The sequence below is a fragment of the Nilaparvata lugens genome, chromosome 2, assembly GCF_014356525.2.
Source record: "Nilaparvata lugens isolate BPH chromosome 2, ASM1435652v1, whole genome shotgun sequence".
Classification (NCBI taxonomy): Eukaryota; Metazoa; Arthropoda; class Insecta; order Hemiptera; family Delphacidae; genus Nilaparvata; species Nilaparvata lugens.
Window position 1 is genome coordinate 18,530,818 of NC_052505.1, and position 12,045 is coordinate 18,542,862.

Here is a 12,045-nt window from a genome sequence, read left to right on the forward strand (position 1 = left end):
AAAGGCAATCGGCTGTCTAGTGTCTAGCATCTGTTTCAAGTCTGAGTGTTTCGCGCCATAGATACATCTACATGATCTATACAGTTCATCTATAATCTATATGTATACATGTGAGCATGTGTGAACAGTTCTATGGTTAGCGCGCGTTCCTACATACACCTGCCTGCTTATTACAATTCACCTGATAGATTATTATAGATTACCCCTCTCGTACTCGTCCACTCACTCCTTCTTCTTCTTCTTCTTCTTCTTTTTCTTCTTCGTTTTCTTCTTCTTTTTCTTCTTCTCCTTCTTCTTCTTTTCGATCTTCTTCTTCATCATCACCATTATTTTTCTCTCCTCCCTCAATCACTCTCACTCTCTCATTGACTTTCTCGTTCATTCACTGTTTCTTTCTATCTCTCAGTCCTACTCACTCACTGTTTCTCTCTCTTTCTGTCTCCCTTTCTTTTCCATTCCCAATAATGTTTCCATTCTCTCCATTCTTCATCTCTCTCTTCACGCTCTTCCCGCCTAAAATTATTGTTCTTCTTTCTGTTTCGTCTTGTGAAAATCAGATAAAGTGAACGACAAAACTTGTGTTTGAAACTCTGAAAGAATGCAGTCATTGTGTTTATTGAACATACGGCTTACCTACTTGGTTTATCAATGATAGCACAAATTTTGAATAGAATTTGAAAGACAATAAATTATTATCGATTCAACAATCGTTTCTTATCAATATTACGCTTAATTTTAATTATTGTAGTATGTACATTGTTAGTTTATACTTATGTATGACGTTTTAGTTCATTGAAGCACAATAGACTAGTAGTTCTGTGAACAGTAGACCTCGCGCTCAGTGAGTTACATTGACCTGTTGTTATTTTTTTGAAAAAATTAAAAATAATTAATCAATTTAAAATGTCTAGAAAAAATCCTAAATAAAATATAGCGTTCTGTCCTATCGACCGTGACGTGTCGTCCCGGATTGAGTGTGAGCGCTGTTATCAGTCTGGCTGCAACTGTCTACAACGTTGATGGAAAGATACATTTACAAGATGTTCATATTTTTGAACGGGTAGTATTATAGTCCACAAGACAACTGATTTATGATGAATAATTCTATAGTCTGATTTTTACGGTAATATTTGCGTATGAAGGAAGCTCCTTTTTCCTTTATATTATCCTTGAAATGCTAAATTTCTAAAAACCTTGTATATACGTCGACGCGCAATTTGAAAAGGAACATACCTGTCAATTTCATGAAAATCTATTACCGCGTTTCGCCGTAAATGCGCAACATAAAAACATTTAAACATTAAGAGAAATGCCAACCCGTCGACTTGAATCTTAGACCTCACTTCGCTCGGTCAAATATATTAAGTTTGTACCCTTTTATTTCATCACAACACGACTAGTTTCAACTCTTTTAGAGCCATTTTCAAAAGTGTAAATCGTATGTGATTTACATAAGAAGGGATGATTTACACTTGAAAATGGCTCATGAAGAGTTGAAACCAGTAGATATAGAATTCTGTACTTACTGGTTGAAACAAGTTGTATCTTAATAAAAAAAGTAATTGATATATTCTATTGAGTTTCAATACTTTCAGTAGCCCTATAGTAAAAATATGAGTAAAAATAGTTCATATATGTTCGAGATTATAAATATATTGAAATATTTTACAATCTACAGGCACAGATTTGTTATTTAGTCTATGCTACTGGTCATTAGTAAAGGATAAAGGATAAGCGTAAGAAATTTCTTGTCTCTGTCATTAGTCATCGCTCGAATATCTAGAATCAGACTTCAGCCATGGTGACAACATTAAATTCTATATTACGAGTACTTTCCTTGCCCTATCACCATAGGTAAGGAAAGTATTGCTTTCCGAAAAAAATTAAGGTACCCCAATTTCTAAATTTCTATACGTTTCAAAGTCCCCTGAGTCCGAAAAAGTGATCTTTGGGTATTGGTCTGTATGTGTGTGGTGTGGTGTGTGTGGTTGTGTGTGTGTGTGTGGTGTGTGTTGTGTGTGTGTGTGGGTGTGGTGTTGTGTGTGGTGTGTGTGTGTGTGTGTGTTGTGGTGTGTGTGTGTGTGTGTGGTGTGTGTGTGTGTGTGTTGTTGTGTGTATGGTGTGTGTGGTGTGTGTGTGTGTGTGTGGGTTGTGTGTTGTGTGTGTGTGTGTGTGTGTGTGTATGTGCGTCTGTGTACACGATATCTAATCTCCCAGTTGGAACGTAGGTCCTTACACTATAAGGATCCGACACGAACAATTTCGATCAAATGCAATCCAAGATAGCGGCTAAAATGACGAAAATGTTGTCAAAAACAGTTTTTTTTTAATTTTCTCGAAAACGGCTCCAACGATTTTTATCAAATTCATACCTGAAATAGTCATTGATAAGCTCTATCAACTGCAACAAGTCCTATATCTGTAAAAATTCAGGAGCTCCACCCCATCCATGCAAAGTTTGATTTTAGATTCTCAATTAGCAGCCTTCATATACAATTAAAACAAAAAAATTCAAGTGGAGAAAGATTGAGCATGAAAATCTCTGCAATTATTTCAGTAACTTTCCCCTAAAATTGAAAATAAGTTTGAAATTCGAGAAAATGTGATTATTAAATTGCCAACTGTTAGCAACTGTTGTTTATTAAATCATTCACTACGAAGAGATAGCAGACCTCGTGTGTCTCCAGCGTTATTGTCCTGTCACCAGCTGGCTCAGATCTTTGTTTATAAGTAGACTTGAGATGCGCGACAACACTAGCGCAGTGATCAATTCTCATAACGCAAGGAAAGTGTGTGAGTGTGCCACACCAGATTTTTTTTGTATTTTTTGGGTAGCTGAGTCAAAAGTATTTGAACGCTCAAATGGAGCCACAAGTGAATTAAGTAAGTCATTTTCGTCGAAAGGAATGTCAGGTTTGTAATGCTGTAACAGCATTCCACTGGTCAAAAAACCTGTCAATTATTACTTATTTTGATTGAAGTGGAGAGTTTTTTTTTGTTTTATTCACTCTAAACAATGTGTAATGACCAGCTTCAGTACATTTTTATGGTAAAATGAATTTAAGTGTGAATAGAGTTAGAGCTTTATATAATAGAAAAATTGAATCTAACAAAACTATTTTCATTGCTTATATATTTATTTCTTACTGTCATTCAATGTATTCAACATCAGGGTGATTTTCCTCATGTCAACTTTCCTCTTTTCTAATGTGAGTAATGTATTTTCGTTTCCACTGTTTTAAAAAACTGTTCCATTCCATTCTATTCTTTCTTATATTATCCATTTAGTTTAGTTAGTTACTGAGTTTCTCCCCATTTGTTATTGTTTAACGGTTCTCATGACCATATTTGGAATACTTGGGATTGCCTGGTCTCGAACAATGACAGTGGAGCTCAAACTTCATTGGTCAACAGCTAATGGCCAATCGTAGGGCTTCACCCATCCTGTCTATTCTACTTCTAAGTGCCGGTTGCACAAAAGCCGGTTAAATTTTAATCGTGATTAATACCACGTGAACAAATCAGAGAAGCCGTCTTTTCAAAAAAGCCTTCTCTGATTGGTTCTCGTTGAATTAATCACGGTTAAAATATACCGGCTTTGTGCAATTAGACCTAAATGTTTAAGCTTTCAGTTTACTAGAGAATGATAAAGGTGTAACAACTGAAACAAGTATCTTAAATTGTTTTCTAAAATTAGTGGTTTTGACAATATCGAGTCGTTATAATTGACCGAGCGAAGTGAGGTCTAAGATTCAAGTCGACGGTTTTGCATTTGTTTAAATGTTTGAATGTTTATATGTTGCGCATTTACGGCGAACCGCGGTAATAGATTTTCATGAAATTTGACAGGTATGTTCCTTTTTTAATTGCGCTTCGACGTATATACAAGGTTTTTTGAAATTTTGCATTTGAATGATAATATAAAAGGAAAAATGAGCCTCCTACATACGCCAATATTGGAGTAAAAATCTGACTATAGCATATTATTCATCATAAATCAGCTGACAAGTGATTACACTGATGTGTGGAGAAGCCAGTCTATTGCTGTATTTCCATAGGGTCTATAGTTTCAATCAGGTACTTGTGGATGAGAATACTGCGTGAGGTCTACTGTTCACAGAACTACTAGTATCTATATCTTATACCGTTTCTGTAAAAATACAGATATAGTCAGCTGATTAAAAGTGAATTGCTCATGTTCGTGGCGCGTATATCTGTACGCACATTTAGAAAAATAAACTAGATAGTACAAACCATTACAAAATTCAATACTAAATCTTCTTCTTCTTCTTCTTCTTCTTCTTTGGCTGTGCCTTATCCCATTAAAATGGGGTCGGCTTCCTTCCTCTTAGTCTGCCTCTCCACAAAGCCCTATCCAATGCTTCCTCTCTCCTCCAACCACTCTCCCGCAAGTCAGCCGCTATTCTATCTCCCCACCTCATTCTAGGTCTACCTCGTCCTCTCACACCTCTAAATATTCAATACTAAATACTCAAACATTCAAGTCACAATATTTATACTGTACCATGAAACTGGTAGCCATGGATAGGGATCCCAAATAATACATCCCTTTATACAAGTATCATTGTATATACCTGGAGGTCATTCTATCAAACTATAGTTAACCTAAGTTATAGTGAGCTTTGTAAAAGTTAAGCAATTGGAGTCATTCGATTTAAAGTGGATACTAGTTTAGCCACAGCACCTGATAATAGTTGATCAGTACCCAATCATTAAACCACAAAAAATGATCAAAAACTCTAATCACCGAGCTCAATACTATTTCAATGGTTGAAAATCGGATAATTACACAGTGAAGATCGGTAATCAAGCCGGCTTCCCAGTAATTGTTAATAGTCCTTACACTAGAATTAGGACTTGACCTTGGAGGCCAAATATGAGTCTGGTAGCAGGTAATGGGTGATCTCAGTGTAGCAAGAATTCAGTCGAGAAGATAACAGAGAGAGAGTGAGTGAGGAATGTTCCTCATAACATATGTAAGAAAGAAAATAAGAGAGACGGGAGAGAGAGAGAATAGAATAGAATGACTGCCTTTATTTTTTACCTAGGAGGGCGGAGTAAGGGCGCAGCCGGCCCTCTCTTACACTCAACCCTCTAATACAAGGCTGAATTCAAGATTAAACAAATCAATTGAGAGAAAAAATACAATATTACAAACAAGGTTAAAAAGTTATTTAATTTACAAAAAAATAATATCAATGTAGAAAAAAAATTAGAAACCTAAATTATAATTAAGATATAAATAGAAATTGAAAATTAGAAACTGAGAATAATACATTTTACAAAAGGAGAAGTAGAGCAAAAAAGAAGAAGAATAAAAAGTAGAAGAAGAGAAGAAGAGAAATAATAGATATTGATTGTTTTTGAGAAGTAGAAGAAAAAGAAAAAAACTCGCCAAAGAACCTTAGCTAGGTCCAGCCACCCACACCACCCCTGATCCACCTGAAACAGCCGTGCCAAAGCCTTCAGAGAGAGATAGAGGTTGAGAAAAGTTTCTTTTATTATAATTTGTAACAAGAATCAGTCAACAAATGAAACAGAGAGAGGGTTATTGAGAAAAAGAAGAATAACACATATTGTTTTGTGATTAGCATGATTTGGGAGGATATGATAAAGGAATAAGAAAGATAAAGAAATTAAGAGATCAAATATTACTGTTTTCTCATCTGTAATGTATTCCGTCCTCTGTGGTAATATTGATAGAAAGGGGGAATTTATGCTTTCTCAATAAAATTTCAATAAAATATTGTGTAAAGTAATAAGGTTCAAAGATTCACAAAGAGTTTAAGATACTACAGTGAGATTTAAGCTTTACAGTCAGAGGAGATGATAGGAAGGCATTGTTGTCAGTTTTCTTTTTTCATCGCCTTCTTTAGTAGAAAAACTGTGATTCAAGCCTTCCCGGTACACGTGATCTAGTAATTATTAATTGTTGATTTTTCATAATAATGATCAATTCTATCTCTAATATACTATATTCATCAAAAAAGTTTAAAATCTTTCGAAATTTTCGTAGTTGAGATTGAATATTATAGTAATTCATTGACATTGAAATCCTTTAAATTCTCCAAAAAAGATTAACAATACAATTATATTTGCAGGAAAAAATAAAAATACATTTCATTGGAGGCTCCTCTTATGGTCACATGCCTGAAATGTGACCATATGAATATTTATTCATAGAACAGTAACAGTAACAATTTAGTGCGCACTTGAAAAAGGATACAAGTATCTGCTTTGTTCAATAACAGACATGGATAGAAAACCAGTGTTAATCAGTTGCTGACTTTTTGGTGAGTCTCACTATATTTATTTTATTCCGCTCTTTATTTACCTATTACCTAGTTATTTAGTTATTAGTTACTAGTTCGTTAGTTATTTAGTTACTACTCTATTTAGTCACCTAGTCTAAGATACTTTCAGTAATGGAACAGGTCAACAAAATGATTCCTGGGCTCTAGCCTTGAAAAAAACAAATAAGTTCGATTCACAGCAACACAGATAGTGTAAAGTTTAATTAATTTATTTATTTAGTTACTACTCTATTTAGTCTCCTAGTCTAAGATACCTTCAGTAATGGAACAGGTCAACAAATTGATTCCTGGGCTCTAGCCTTGAAAAAACAAATAAGTTTGATTCACAGCAACACAGAAAGTGTAAAGTTTAATTAATTTAGTTACTAATCTATTTAGTCACCTAGTCTAAGATACTTGAGGTAATAGTTCAGGTGAACAGAAATGATTCCTGGGCTCTAGCCTTACACAGAAAGTATAAAGTGTAAACATAAAGTTTAACTTATGAAGAACTAAAAATGAATGGCCATTTTTAAAGTACAATTTGTCTCTGCTAGTCATTGTTTTAAAATAGGAGAGATTTTGGTGATAGTTTGTTATTGAAATGATTCCTTGGCTTTCGCCTTGAAAAAACAATAAGTTGATTCACCGCAACACAGAGAGTTTAAAACGTAAACATAACGTTTAATTTATGAAGAACTAAAAATGAATAGCCATTTTTAATGTACAATTTGTCTCTGCTAGTCATTGTTTTAAAATAGGAGAGATTTTGGTGATATTTTGTTATTGAAATGATTCCTTGGCTTTCGCCTTGAAAAAACAAATAAGTTTGATTCACAGCAACACAGAGAGTTTAAAACGTAAACATAACGTTTAATTTATGAAGAACTAAAAATGAATAGCCATTTTTAATGTACAATTTGTCTCTGCTAGTCATTGTTTTAAAATAGGAGAGATTTTGGTGATATTTTGTTATTGAATGATTCCTTGGCTTTCGCCTTGAAAAAACAATTAAGTTTGATTCACAGCAACATAGAAAGTATAAAGTTTAAACATGAAGTTTAATTTATGAAGAACAAAAAATTAATAGCCATTTTTAAGGTACAATTGGTCTCTGCTAGTCATTGTTTTAAAATAGGAGACATTTTGGTGATATTTTGTTACTTATTGGTTACTTATTTTCCATTTAGTGGGTCTACGATACTTCAAGTATAATCAAATTACAACCATAGAAATAGAAAGAGAATTAAAATTCTTCGTACCCTTTTTGAAACATTTAATCACAACATGTTTCGGACATTGATGCCATTTTCAAGTGATTTCTAAGATTTTTATTTTTCTTTCTATTTCTATAAAAGTAACCCTATACAGAAAAGATATATACAACCTTGGGCTCGGTTGCACAAAAGCCGGTTAAATTTTAACCGTGATTAATTCCGCGAGAACCAATCAGAGAAGCCGCTTTATCAAAAACGCATTCTCTGATTGGCTCTCGTGAAGTTAATCACGGTTAAAATTTAACCGGCTTTTCTGCAACCGGGTCATAGAGTATAGAATGTAATTAGATTTAGTTACATTCCAAACTCTTTGAATACAACTGACGATTTTTTTCTCTGTGTTCTCTCTCTAACCTTGACATCACTGTCGATTAACCGAACAGTGTGTGTAAACCACTCCCGATTAACCAGACAACTGCAGCAGTGCCTGTCCCGGTCACGTTCTCAGTCTTTTTTTGTTCGGTTGTTGGTTTTTTCACGTCTCGTCACGTCGACTGATCCAACAAACGATATCACGTGACCGCGACCAATCGCGCCTTCTTCCTTCTCCTACTCTTCTTCTTCTTGTTCATCATCATCATCATCATCTTCTTCTTCTTCTTCTTCTTCTTCTTCTTCTTCTTCTTCTTCGTCTTTTTCTTATTTTCTTCTTCCACTTCTTCCTCTTCTTCCACTTCTTCTTCCCCTCTTTCTTTGTTTATTCACCTATTATCATCCGCTGCATTCCCATGCATTACCCACGCACAAGCCTAATGTTCATGTTGACATCACCCTCAGCAAAGGAATTTTTTTCCTCATTCTTTTAATTCTCCTGGTTCTTCTTCTCGTTCATCATCATCACCTTATTTTCATCGTAACCCTCATTCTTCATGTCTTCTTCTTCTACTTCTTTATTCCTTCACTTTCGTTAATTTCTTCAAATATTTTTTATTATTTATTTTTTTTTTTTTACAAAGAAGCACTGATTTCAAATCCTTTTTCTTTCCAATTGGTTCTTGTTCTTCTCTCTCTCACTCTCTCTCTCTCTCTCTCTCTCTCTCTCTCTCTCTCTCTCTCTCTCTCTCTCTCTCTCTTCTCTTTTGGTAGAGAGTTAGTGGGAAGGATATTTTTAATATTCTTTCCGAAGAATGGACATTGATATGTCCAAAGCTCCGCCAATTTATGTAGATGCATAACCATATAATAATTATCTATAGTTATTATATTACAAATTGCTTTTTCATATTATATACAGTTCAATATTTTATTATTTTCTTGGTCTATATTATGTTAATCATCTATAATTTTTTTGCTGTATTGTAAGCTATTGTATATAAGTGTATAAGCCGTATATATTGTAATCTACATAAATAAAGTACTCAATCAATCAATCTCTTTTTTACCCGGTCGTGTGTTAATGGGAGGATATTTTCATATTCTTCTTAGTGAATCGACAATTATTTGTTGAAACACCGCCGATTTATGAAGTTACATCACATTATTATTTTATCGTTATTTTAATTGCATTCAATCTTTATTCTCATTGATCAATTATTTATACTTTGTAAAATTCTTTGAATAACTAGCATTATCGTCATTTAATGTAAATTAGTGTATAAGCCATAATTATTGTAACATACATAAATAAAGAAATCTAACTAATCTCTCCTTCCACTTATTTTATCGTTGTTGTTGTTTTCCTACTTCCCCTTCACTTCCTCCTTCTCTTTATCCTTCTCACCTACCATCCACTTCTCCTTCTCCTTCTCCTACTCCTCATCCTTCTTCTCCTCCTCCTCCTCCTCCTCCTCCTCCTCCACCGTCTCCTTCAACCCCTCTTCTTCCTTTTGTTCTTCTTCATTCTTCAACTTCTCCTCTTTTTCTTCTTCTTCCTACTTCTCCTCCTACTCTTCCACCACTTCTTCTTCCAACTCCTCATTGATTCTCTTTTTGTTCTTCCTTTTCCTTCTCCTATTTATTCTTCATCAACGTGTCTCCCTTCTTTGTCTTCTTCCTCTTCATTGACATCTACTCTCATTTTTCTTCCTCTGACATCTCAGTATGGTTCCACGCCCTCGTTTCTCCATTCCATTGTCGGTCTCTCTCCTTTTGTTACTACATTACTATTCTCCGTCTTTGTTTGTGTTCTTCATCTCCTTTTCTCCTCTTCCTTCTTTGTTCCAGTTATCTGTTGTTTCTTGTTCATTACCGTTCGGTGACAATGATAATGATGCATGAAAGAGCTGGAGAGAAATCTGAGTGTTGAACACAAGACGTAGTAGTTTGATGTTTTGTTTGTCTGTTGGGTGAGGGTGTTTCGGAAACCACCTAAAGCCCAACAAGTATTGTAGCTAAACATACAGAATTATGTAGCTGGATCGCTATAGATATAGAATTTCATTTACAGTAATAAAAAAAAAATAAAACTTGTAGTACCCTTGTATTAAAACATTTTTTAAACTTTAAAACATTTTAACGATTAGCTTCTACCTAATTAGGCCATTTTCAATTTAAAATGTAAAACAAAACAAGTTGATACTAGATATGTTATGTTCATATTATGCTTATATTCATATCTGAACCACAAGTCATGGTAGAAAGGAGTTTAGTAGTCAATCATTGGAAGATGTTCAGCAGACTCCTAACCACAAGATATATCATTCAAACCACATTATCTTCCACACTAACAATGGAAAGAACTGCTACAATACATGGGAATCTCCCACGGAAAAACTACTGAGGATTTGTTAGTCATTATTCTACTTGAACTTGTGAAGTGTTCATGTAAGTTCAAGAGTATTCTACATTTCAATGTCAATTTCACTTCTGACTAAACAATAAAACAAAAACTAAACAATAAAGAGTGAGAGCGGGTTGAGAGAAGGAAAATTACGTATAGATTTTTATTTTAGACGAAAGATTTATATTTAAATAAGTATTTTCTACATCTTCAAATCATCACCTGATTCCCAACATCAAAAAAGTTTCATAAGATGAAGTAATGAAAAACAAAGTTCAAACTAAAGCTGAGTTTACTCCAAAGTTATTAACAAAATGTTAATAACTTAATCCTTATAGATTCTATTTGATTGAACGGAACTTGACAAACACATATATGTTCATCATGTGTATGATAAGTTATGTTCAATCTAATAGAATCTATAATGATTAAGTTATTAACAGTTTGTTAATAACTTTGGTGTAAACGAAGCTTAAGAATGGTAGAAAATAAAGCAGTTTTTTTAGTAAGTTACGGTACACTAGTTACTTTTTCAGATTGTTTAAAAACCTCTTGATCTCTTGTTTCTCAGGAGAATATATAAAAATTATGTTGTAAAGAAAATGGAAGTAACACACATTCTTCTTGTACAAAACTCCTCATGAAATCAAAATATTGTCCAAAAAGTTGAGTTAACTACAAACAGAATCTTTTTAATGATTGATTATAATTTTTCACTTTTTTGAAACAGAATCTTGTTTTAACTCATGAAAACTATATCACAGTGTATACTTTGACATGCAGATTTCAGTTTTTAGTCTCCAAAATACCCAAATTTTGGTATTTCAAAAAGACATATTATATTATCACCCAACTGCATTTTTCAAAACTCAGGGGGCTAGATAGATAGATGGATAAATGACTTCTATTTACACTTTACAATAAAAGTGATGTTGGCGAAATTGAGGCAATAAAAGCCCCCTCTTCCATTTAACCCACAAGGAATAGGATAGATGCCGATTTCATAGTTTTTACAATGAAGAAAGTTGAAAAACTATTCTAAACAATGACACCCTATTAGAACAATACCCTCACCAGTGACTAAATTCATAATTATATAAAAATTGTTGTCTCTTCCCTACTTCTAAACTTATAGAGAACTAGATTGATGTAGATTTCTCACTTTTTCTAAGAAAGAATGTTGTAACCATTCTAAACAATGTGGCAGGTAACTTTTTCAAACAATACCCTCAACTGTGACTAAAGTTTTTATATAGAATGGTTTATTTCTTCCCTTCGTCTAAACTTATAGAGGCTGTCGATGTCTCAATTTTTTCACTGAACAATGTTGGAACTATTCTAAACAATGTAACAGGTCACTCTTTTCAAACCCTCACCTGTTTTATATAAAACCTTTTCAAACCCTCATCTGTATCCAACGTTTTTATATAAAATGTTGTCTTTTTTCTCCTTCTAAACTTATGGGGGACTAGACTGATGTAGATTCCACACTTTATCTACTAATGAATGTTGAAATAACTACTCTAAACAATGTGACAGGTCACCCTTTTGAAACAATACACTCACCTGTAGCTAAAGTTTCAGTTTTCAAGGTTTGTGATCCAAGTAAGTTAGTCTTTGGCAGACGAAGAAGAATAACTCGAAACAATTCGTAGCGTTGAACTGGCAACAGACAAGCAACAGTTCATTGACACGCGCACTGAGAACCACACACACCGACAAACCCCGTCAGACT

The 12,045-nt window shown here is 33.9% G+C and overlaps 1 protein-coding gene across 2 annotated transcripts in view; it reads right to left on the reverse strand.

Annotated features, from left to right (window-relative positions):
* Positions 1-12,045, reverse strand: part of LOC111047556 (band 4.1-like protein 4A) — a 611,588-nt gene extending 599,543 nt beyond the window's left edge. For both annotated transcript variants that reach the window (XR_005570427.1, XM_039420715.1), the window contains exon 1: positions 11,877-12,045. The gene's annotated coding sequence lies outside the window, so the exon portion shown is untranslated. The remainder of the gene's footprint in view (positions 1-11,876) is intronic.